Raw genomic sequence first — 9,850 nt, 5'->3', positions numbered from 1 at the left:
TATTAGCAGCAATATTGTATTATCCTGGGTTTTAGTGGAGCGCTGTAACATCCTGAGGTCCTAATACTGTTTTAGATGCTTTTTCATGTTGACAAGAATAAAATTAAAAAGGGGGTGCTGGAGATTGCAGTTTCTTACCATGAACATACGGATGGATACTGAATGTTTGCCCAAAATGTGTATCAGCATCTGCTCTGAGGACATGATTGAACATCACTATGCAGTGCAGATTAGATGCATGTTTGCATGATTGTATGACGGGACTACTAGATTCATTTTTGTTGGTTTAAAGTTAAAGGTTAATCCCTGATATTCTCCTTTATAAAGTATATTCAGGCTTAATGCAGTTTTCTATAAACACAGTAAAGAGTTTATTGGGTACATCTAGTTTAAACAAATCTAGTCTAATAGATCAGTCCTGCAGTAGATGGGGTGGACAAAATAACAGAAACACCTGTTAGCAAGACTGTCGCATTAGACTGCATTAGTTTTAGCTTGGTGTACTTTATAAAACTACCAACTAGGTGTATATTTATACTGTTACATATTTGGTTGTTGCATATGGTGTACATAACAGCTAGACTTACTCTACTGAATACATTGTTTTTTCTATATTATAATAAACAAATGGAGTGACAAATGAATCATTTCAGTTCTACTTTACTTTATCTGCATGTACTTTGTTACTTGATTAGATGCTAAACTGGTGCTTAGTGTGTGTGATGAATGATGCTGAATCTACAACACAAGCTTAAGGTCCAGAAATGAAGATTTACTTCCCAGCAGCAGTATGGCACAGTTGTAAAGAGTAGGCCTACTTCCAGTTAAAGAAGTAAAGTCAGATGCTCCTGATAAATAATTATCAGTGTGATGAATTCTGCGTTATAGTCCACCTCATCTACAAAGTCTGTGGAGACACCCAATTAAAACAAGTCTTATTTTAGCCTCATTACATTGTGTTGTTGATTGTTTTTGTTCTATTACTCTAATTATCCAGGTGCAGACTACTGCCCACAACACCAAATTTGAAGCTGGTTAAAAATAGTATCTTATTTGTGTGAGCCACTTTCATTAACATGTTTTTGGTAGTCAATGGCCTTGCACTTTCTGCACTCTTCTCCTGATTAAACAACTGGGACTCCTGATTAAAATACTCTGAAATATGGATTTGTAATGATGCTCGGGGTAAATACGTTAAGGATTGTTTGTGCATGATATCTTATCGCACACGAACGATAAGGGTTTAATATTAGCCTTATTACAGCGGGTCATAATTAGTTGGAGGATCCGTTCCTGCAGGTGATCCGCTCCAGGTTTTGCGTGCTGCACAGCCAGCTGCTGCAGAGCAGGGGACCGGTGCGCCGTTTCTCCTCGCCTTGTTTGCCTCCAGTCCGGCTGTAGCTCCGACTGTCTGCACGGCGTGTGGATGAGGCTCAGAGGGAACAACCGGGAGCGCAGACTGAAACCAGACTAAAGAAGTCCTATTCTCTCATTTCGAGCTGCATGTTTGAACCACACCGCTGGGGACTTTCAGACAGACTTGACAGTGAGGGGGGACGTGCGTGGAGTTTCGTTTTTAACGACACTGAGACGCATCTCGTCTCCTTGAAGTGATCCTTTTATGCAGTCTCTCCGTAGCGCTCCCGTCGGAAGGAGCCTGGGTGCACGCGTAGAGGGGGGGGGTGACGAGCATTACTTTTGAACAGACCAGTGGCCATGGAGCAGGTCGTCCGGTCCCGGACGTTTTGGCTTGAACAAGAACAGATACCTGCCACAGAAACCCCCGTCATCTGTCCACTGTGAGGAAAGTGGAGCATGCAGCCGAGCCCCAGCCGTCTTTGTGCGACCCGCTGCTTAGTTTCTGGGGGCCTCTTCTGAAAAAGGGAGAGGAGAGGAGGGGGCTCCTGGTGTTGATCTGAAATTCACACTCCGCGCCGGGATCCATATTTTGGCACGGTGCAACACTGTAAGTAGCCTTTCAAAGAGGATGTTTTGAGTCTTTCAGGGGAGATGCTGGATGATGCCTCTCTAAATCCAAACCGTTTATTTACACTCCCAGGATAGGAGAAGGCAAATGTCAGGAAACGGGCCCACGGGCTGTTCCAGCAGTTTTAAACTGTTGTGATCAGATCAATACATAGCTCATAGTATATGATCTTATTCTGTAGCATATAGAGGCTTTTAATAGAAATGCATTTGCTTGGCTGCAAAGATCACCCCAATGTGGATTTTAGGTCATATATTTCCGTAAAATTTAAACCCCACTAAATCACTGGATACTGCATTTACTGGTGTATGACATATCTGTTGTAAATGTTTATATATAATATGTTTTCACATGCTGCAGATGTGGTTGTTTAGTTATAAGATGTACACCATGACAATGCAGGTTCTGGATATAATTCAAATCCCTGTGAGGACCAAATAAGACCTGATAAATAAGGTATTCAGCTCCAGTAACCTGATAAAAAAAATAGAGCTCCAACAAACATCTCCACCCAGTACAGGACACCAGGAGCTAAGTAGTTAGATGTCAGTTACTGTCTCCATTTACTTCTCCATTTTGCAGCTATAAAATAAGATCATTTCACAGAGCATGTATAATTCACAGACCTGAGCCAGCCATGTGTGGTGATGGGACACACACACACACACGCACACACACACACACACACACACACACACAGAGTTTCTACAGGCTGAAGGAACCATATCTCACGTGATGCTTTTAGAAATAGGGCCGCATAGGCTTCAGGAAGAAACCTCAGGAGAGCGGGACTGTGGTGGACTGAAGCATCAAGGTTAAATAACATTTACACATAATCCATATGGTCAATGCAAAATCAGGAGACTGGTGCAACATTATGTAAGCAACACTGACAAGTTAGGAAACTGAGAGCTTCCCTGGCATATACTTATATAACAGCATTCGTGCCGGGGATGTATAGATGATGCCTTTTAAGTTTCAGCTTTTGAACAGCAGCAAAATCGTTGTAAAAATTTGCCTCCTGAGCTTACAAATCAGAACATGTTTTGACTGTGGTGAATACATTTTTGTGCCATGCCAGCCATTTTGAAAGAACAGACAAAAATTCTCCTTGGCTGGGATGATGTTGGAGTGGTGTTTGCTTCCTACACTAGCATATTTATGGCTACTGGCTTATGGCTACTTATACTAACATCCTGGAAGGTGCTCGTCCTCCCAAATCGTGTTCTGTACTATAAATCTACTATCTATTCTTTACATGTGACATGTATTTTAGGTCTCTCAGACAGAGAGATCCCTCCTGCACTGCTCTTTCTGAGGTTTCTTCCATTCATTAACATTTTTAGGTTTTTTCTTATTAGATTCAAGGGTCTAAGGACAGATGGGTACAGATTGTAAAATTTGACTTGATTTGATAGTGATCAGTGAAGAATAAATGGTCACCTTCTTCCCTACCAATAGTCTGTAATGGGATTCTTTTTTTTTTTCTTTTTTAAATCTGTGTCGCATTATGAAAATCTATCATTTCAGTTCAGGCTTTTTCTTGAAACAAGTGCTGGGACAGTAGATGGTAGGAATTTTGGGGGTTGGGGGGGGACAAATGTGTTGTTGTCTTCCCCTCCACCCTATCGCTACCTCCACTCCATCTCTCACCCTCCCTGGTTTTGCTGCTTTGGTCCATTTGTCTGTCTTGTCTTGGGAGGAAGTGCCATCTCATCTCACATTGCGCAAATGGTTTCAATGCATGCTAGTGTGAATTCTAGCGGCTTTTTGTAACTGCCAATTTCCATATCAAAGTGTCTGCATTTCAATAGGGAGAACTTGAGCTACCAGCCCCCTTCCTCTAAGCAGTTTTGTTCTGGTAGAGTGTAGCTGCTGCTGTTGGTGGAGGCTACTCAGAGGACTGCTGGACACTGAAGTTAGTTCCTCTGTGTGTGTGTGTGTGTGTGTGAGGTTGTGTGTGTGTGTGTGTGTGCGTGCCTGCCTGTGTGTGTGTGTGAGGCAAGTGTTTGTGTTGGAAGCAGATTTAGTGTGGACTGGGAGAATTTGTTGGCCAGAATCTAACACCAAAAGCCATCCATGTATTTAGTGGAAATTTTGGACAGCATTCAGAGACATGGCCATGTTAAAAAGATTTCATCTGTTAAAACATTTCCCCAGTTTTTCTCGACGTGCGTGTAAAACACGAACAAAAGTCTGTATTTTATTTTCAAGGAGAAAGTAGAACCCACTTTTGTGTTTGTGGTGAGAAAAGAAGAAATCAAGTTTACACATTTCGACTGGTATTTTGGCCACAGATGCCTATGTCTAAAATTCAGGACTAATTAGTTTCCAAGTGGTTTCTTGCAGAATAAATAGTTTAATTCCACATTCACTGTTGATGTAGAGACACAGGGCATTCAGGCTCTGTTAGAGACTCTGAGTACCTAGCGGTGTCTGATTGTTTTTCTGTCGCAGAGATAATATTTATTTCCCATTCTGTGCAGCTGTTGTTTGTCAGAGGAAGAATGCGGCAAGACGCTGTTTATTTTGACGGATTTCTTCTTTTTCTTCTTCTTCTTCATTGTTGATACATCACTCAGTGTTCTCTGTAATTTTAGGCAAGTTTAATAGATCTAAATAAGAACAATTGCAACAAGCACAAAGAGGAACAAGAAAACGCTGTCTTGCCTTTGTGCATGTCCTTACTTTGAAAATAGGATCAGTACAGGTTAATGGTGAAAGAAGGTACAGCATGTGAGATGGTGTCACACAGACTCTGGGTTTGTAAATGTCGTGGGGAGCACTGTAGAGGGCGGTGGCCCCTTTGTGGTCATCTCGCTCCTGGGTAACAACCTGAACCAACTGCTCCCCAACCTGGTAGGAAGGAGAACTTGCTCCTTCCTCTCGTTCCTTTTGCTTGGACAAAATAACATCACAGAGCTTAAACGAGGAGGTGGTGGGAGGGCAGGGTTTAGTACAGGAAAGGGAGGGAGAGAAAAAAAAAAAAGCAGGACTTCACCTGCCATCTTCACTCACAGCAGGCAGGTTTGACAGCTGTCTTGCTCAGTTCCTCTGACGCACTCGCTGTGAGAAGTTTGACCAACAAATGGACAAAGAGAGGGGAAGAAGGCAGTGATGATAATAGTAGATAAGACAGTTCTGATGGGATTGGCATTTGAGGAGAAGTGAGCTTTAGTTAGATATCATCAATTTGTGATGTTCAGTGCGCTTTGTGAAGAATGGTCTAATTCCTTTTCCCTGTTGTGCTGCCTTTCCATCAGTGTGCTTTTTCTCCATCTAGGGATTTCCTGTGTTTTCTAGAATGACTTCTGACAAAGCCCAAAGAACAGAGCTCTCTGTATTGTGTGTGTGTTGGTGGATATGGCAGGAGAGATGTCAAAAACAAGTGTAGAAAGTTTGTTGAGTCAAAGAGGAGTGAGAGTGGAGTGGAAGCCATGCTGCGGTATGCTGAGTGGAGCTGGGGCCGGTTGTTCAAATTATTAAAAAGCTGCTGAAGAGGAGAGCTACATGCATTCTGCTCTGTTGAGGCTGCTGTCGGTGGAGAAATTGGCATCGGTGCTGCTTCTAAGATAGATTTCTTCCTGGGTGAGTGTTGCTTGCAAAATGGTCTAGAGTCTGAAAAGTAGTTTCTGATTCTGAGGGGCTGACACCAAACCTGACATTTGCTGGTGATGCTGTGAAAAGGCCCAAGCAAGGAGAAATTTTCTGACGCCGAATTGAAGCTGCACTTGTGTTGTTTACATTTGCTCTGTTAGTCAGAAGAAGAAGAAGAAGAAAAGCACGACGGAGGACTGGGTTAAAAAAAAAAAAAGGAAAGGGCATTTTGTTTATTTAACAAAGTGCTTCAGGGTGAATTTCTCATTTAACTGCACAAGCCCATCATAGCCGTTTTGTGGCTTGCCTCACAAATAAAGAGACAGATGACTGGAACGAATGATTATGTGTTAGGGTAGTTAACCCGATGGATGGATATATAGTCTCGCTCATTTTCACTAAGGGAATACATCTGAGGGAGAAAAATTCTCTCCCATACTCCCACCTCCTGTGTTTAAAATGACAGTCAACTTTCCCCCACTGGTTTAAAATGGATGTTTAATGATCAACAGAGGCTTGGATCTGAGGTCTAGCAGTCACGCTGACTCTATATGCACTCACCGCTGAGCCTCCACTAAGAATGCTACCCCCTCAGTGTCGTTAAAGGGCGTTTTGCTCAAAAGGGGGCTGCTTCTTGAGTGATGGATCATCAGATGTCTTATTGGGGTGTGTGTTAACCCTTTAGTGTGTGCGGATCTCTCCCAGTTGGGGAGCCATCGGTGGCGTGTGATGGATGTGTCCTCGGTCTTTAGGCTCCATATATCAGAAGATTAGCACTGACCTGTGAGTTGTCTGGGGCCGCCCTCAGAGCTTCTTCCCCAACACTGACTGACATTAGCATATGAGGACACTGCTCTGTCTCAAGGGAATACAAAGATAGTGTGCCTTATTTGGTTCTGTCATTGTATAGGTCACAGGAAGTGTGCAGATTAAAGGCTGAAGACTTTGTATTGCTATTAGGTGTATCTGACAGGTCATCTGTCTTCAACTGAGGAAATGCATTTCTCTTCCCAAATTCCAAAATAGCATCATATAATTATCCTATAAATTGAGGTTCAGGGCATGCTTCACTATAGGAAAATCTCTCCCTGTACTCCTTTATGGTATTCATGAATCATATAAAAATGTAAATCACATGGCTGAGGTGGTGTAACATTCTTATTTCTCATTTTGCACTGAAATAAAAAGAAATCGGGACAGGTATACACCCACAGCCATGTTTTGTTTTCCAAAATGAGTAATCTGCAGGGTCCCTGCATGCAATACAGTTTGATTTCTAATAAATGCTTTCACATGAACAGCTCAGGCACATTTGATTCCTGTAAAAGCCTAAATTAAATGTTTCTTTTTGTGTTTTTTTAAAGTTCTTTCAGCATTTTTGCTGCAGATTTTCAAATGATTATAAAATCCTTCCACACTTAGTGTTCTGCTTATGCAATGTGTTTTCTGTCCAACACTTAAATGTCACCTCCCACGGCATTGCCATCATTTGCTGTTGTTGTCTTTATGTATAGAAAAAAAAAAGAATAATTCTGCAAGGCCATTTTTTAAGGGAGCTGTTCACCCGCAGTCTACCAGTTTTTTTTTATCTGTCATGTCTAATGGCTATTTGATACCTACTTGATGTAACTTGGTGTCTTGCGATGAAACCAGTGTGTTTTCAAGGTGAGGATATATTGTCAAAGCCCTTGAATGTTCCCTGGGCTTTGATTGGCAGGCGTTGTCACAGAAGATGAGAAGCGGTGGGAGTCACACTGCAAAGAGAATCTATTACCTAGGATAGCAAGGCGTGCTTTCACAATGTGTCAGTGCAGTCAGCCATCTTGCTCTCTGTGTGTATGTGAAATAGTCCCTCCTCGGCACGATGAGGGAACAGCTTTCAAGTTTAATTTAGGTGGCTGCCATAAGTAATGTTATTGATGTTTTATACTAGTGCTTTTATAGTATGATGAATTATTGTGCGAAACCAAAAACATTTAATGTTCATCAACTGTTGCGTGTAATCCATTTTGTGATTGCTGGCAGTTAACATCAAAAAACAATGTAAATGAAATCCTGGCAAATAAATAAATAAATAAAATATCTAAAACTCCAAATTCAGTCTAGCTCTTTCTAGTGGAATTATGCTGATTTTTCTCATTTTCAAAAGCCTCCTTAACACAGACAGAGCGAGGCTGTGAGTTGCAGTGAGAGAAGGAAACTTGTTGTTGATCAGCCAAGCAAATCAGATCTTGATATTTGAAGAGTGGAGTTGTGATTGCTAATCACTCCACTGCTGAGTTTTAATTAGGAGACTCATAAGCATTCTGTCATTTCTCAGCAGAGCATAGTCAAGCATCAGAGGTACTTAAGAGAACAAATAATTAGTTTTCTTTGAATTTAGGGCTCCTTTTGTAGTGGGTGTGCAAAGCATTGGCGTTTCTGTGCTATAAGTGAATAACTATTTTATTTTGTACTTGTATTGATTAAAAATACAGCAGCATAATTGTATTTCATGTGAACTCATATACTTTGTGCATTATCTCAACTCGTGTCAACAGAGTAAAAAAAGATTTTTGAGCACAGCACTGTCACATGGACACTTTTTGTGCTTATCATTACAGAAAGGCTGAATCTAATCTTAAAGTATTTTCATGGAGATTGAGCTATAGATTGGACCTAGCTTATTTTCAGTGGGTAGGTTTCTGTCCTGTGCTTCTAAGACCTTTGTTGGGACATTTTAATTACAGCAGAGCTGGGTGTAATTGATCTAGGCTTAGAGGGATTTCACTGTCAATGAGAATGAGCCTGGGCGTTAATACAGCCGAGCAAATGCTTCCACCCCTGTACTGTGCTCACAGACTCACAGAAGGCTGGTGGAGACGAAAGGAGATGTGTCTGCTCATTGACCGTCCCTTTATTCAGTGAGGCGTCTGACTTTTATGTGTAACGGTTAAATCTGCTGCAGGGCTGGGCGACATGACGGTGTAGTGGAGTCTTCCTCGCCCTCCACTTTGACATATCTGTTGCAAGCATTGTTGCTACCTGGAGAGTCCTCTTACGGAGCACTTTCTTCATGGGTCTGTGTTGTCACCCACAATGTTTAAAATTTTATAAGGCTGTTAGATAATGCTTCCCGATGAGGGTGAATTATTGATGGTCTTGTTCGCATGAGTGGGACAGGGCAGGCTTTTAACTCTCTGAGCTGCTAGGTTTCTTATCCGGTAACTAAGGGACACGGCACAAACACCCAAAGGAATGATGTACTGGAGGAGGAGAAAAACGGAGGCAGGGGGCTGGAAATAAAATAAGAGAAGCATGCATCCTTTACATTACTGTTGAACCAAGACACAAAACAAGGGAAATTTGGCAGCAGAGAAAAGCATTGCATCTACAGAGTCCTCTGCTCTGTTTTTGAATGATTGAGAAGTGATGTGGTGGCTGTGTGGCTGGGGCTTATATTTGTTTGTTTATATGGGAGTGCACACAGCACTCTGGCTGCGCTTTTTAAAAATATCTTGTAGAAACAAATGTTTCAAGTTAGGCTCTTGTATTAAAACAGGATGCTCAGTTAGTGATGTGATCTGATGTCATGTGAAACAGTCAGATGAAGAGCCAGAGTTAATTTTTTTGTCATAGGACAGTAAAATGATCAATTGATTTGATTAGTCCATTGAAAGGAAATGAATGTGCAACTAGTTTGATAATCAATTAAAGGCCTGTGTACATTTTTAAGCCAAACACCATCAGGTCTCTGGCCTCTGGCTGCATGATGGGCTTTTCATTGTTTCATATTGTAAATTAACAACAGGAGTTTGGACTGCTGTTTGTACAAATCAAATCAAACAATAGGAAGATGTCACACTGGGCTCTGGAAACATGTGACACGGACTGTTCACAATTTTCGGATGTTTTATAGACAAATGGTCACCAGATTAATTGATGGTGTTAATCATCATTTGTTACCAGTTAACCGGCTGGATGAAGCAGAGCATTCATGTGGTTTTACTTAACTGTTTAACAAAAGCAAAACAGTATTTCAAATAAACTAGTATTTTCCTATATGAAAACTCTATTATGTTATATCCAAGGCAGCATAAGCAGTATTTGATTTATTGTAGGAAGAAAGCACAACCACCAGTCTAATCTGTTTTTAACAGTGAAACAGAGCTGCTGCTTTGACCCTGAATGACGAACTGTGTAAAATGCTGCAAGCACAAAATGGTTGTCTGTGTTTTTGTCTACTGCACGCATACCAGCATTTCAGTGGAACCTGTCCTTAATCGC

At 41.5% G+C, this 9,850-nt stretch overlaps 1 protein-coding gene across 2 annotated transcripts in view; it reads left to right on the top strand.

The window, feature by feature from the left end:
• Positions 1-1,407: 1,407 nt before the first annotated feature.
• The window catches only part of adgrl2b.1 (adhesion G protein-coupled receptor L2b, tandem duplicate 1), a 78,951-nt gene continuing 70,508 nt past the window's right edge, over positions 1,408-9,850 (top strand). For both annotated transcript variants that reach the window (XM_026313493.1, XM_026313491.1), the window contains exon 1: positions 1,408-1,966. The gene's annotated coding sequence lies outside the window, so the exon portion shown is untranslated. The remainder of the gene's footprint in view (positions 1,967-9,850) is intronic.

Source organism: Mastacembelus armatus, chromosome 17 (assembly GCF_900324485.2).
Source record: "Mastacembelus armatus chromosome 17, fMasArm1.2, whole genome shotgun sequence".
NCBI lineage: Eukaryota > Metazoa > Chordata > Actinopteri > Synbranchiformes > Mastacembelidae > Mastacembelus > Mastacembelus armatus.
The sequence above is the reverse complement of the archived record's forward strand: the minus strand, read 5'-3'. Positions and strand labels throughout refer to the sequence as shown.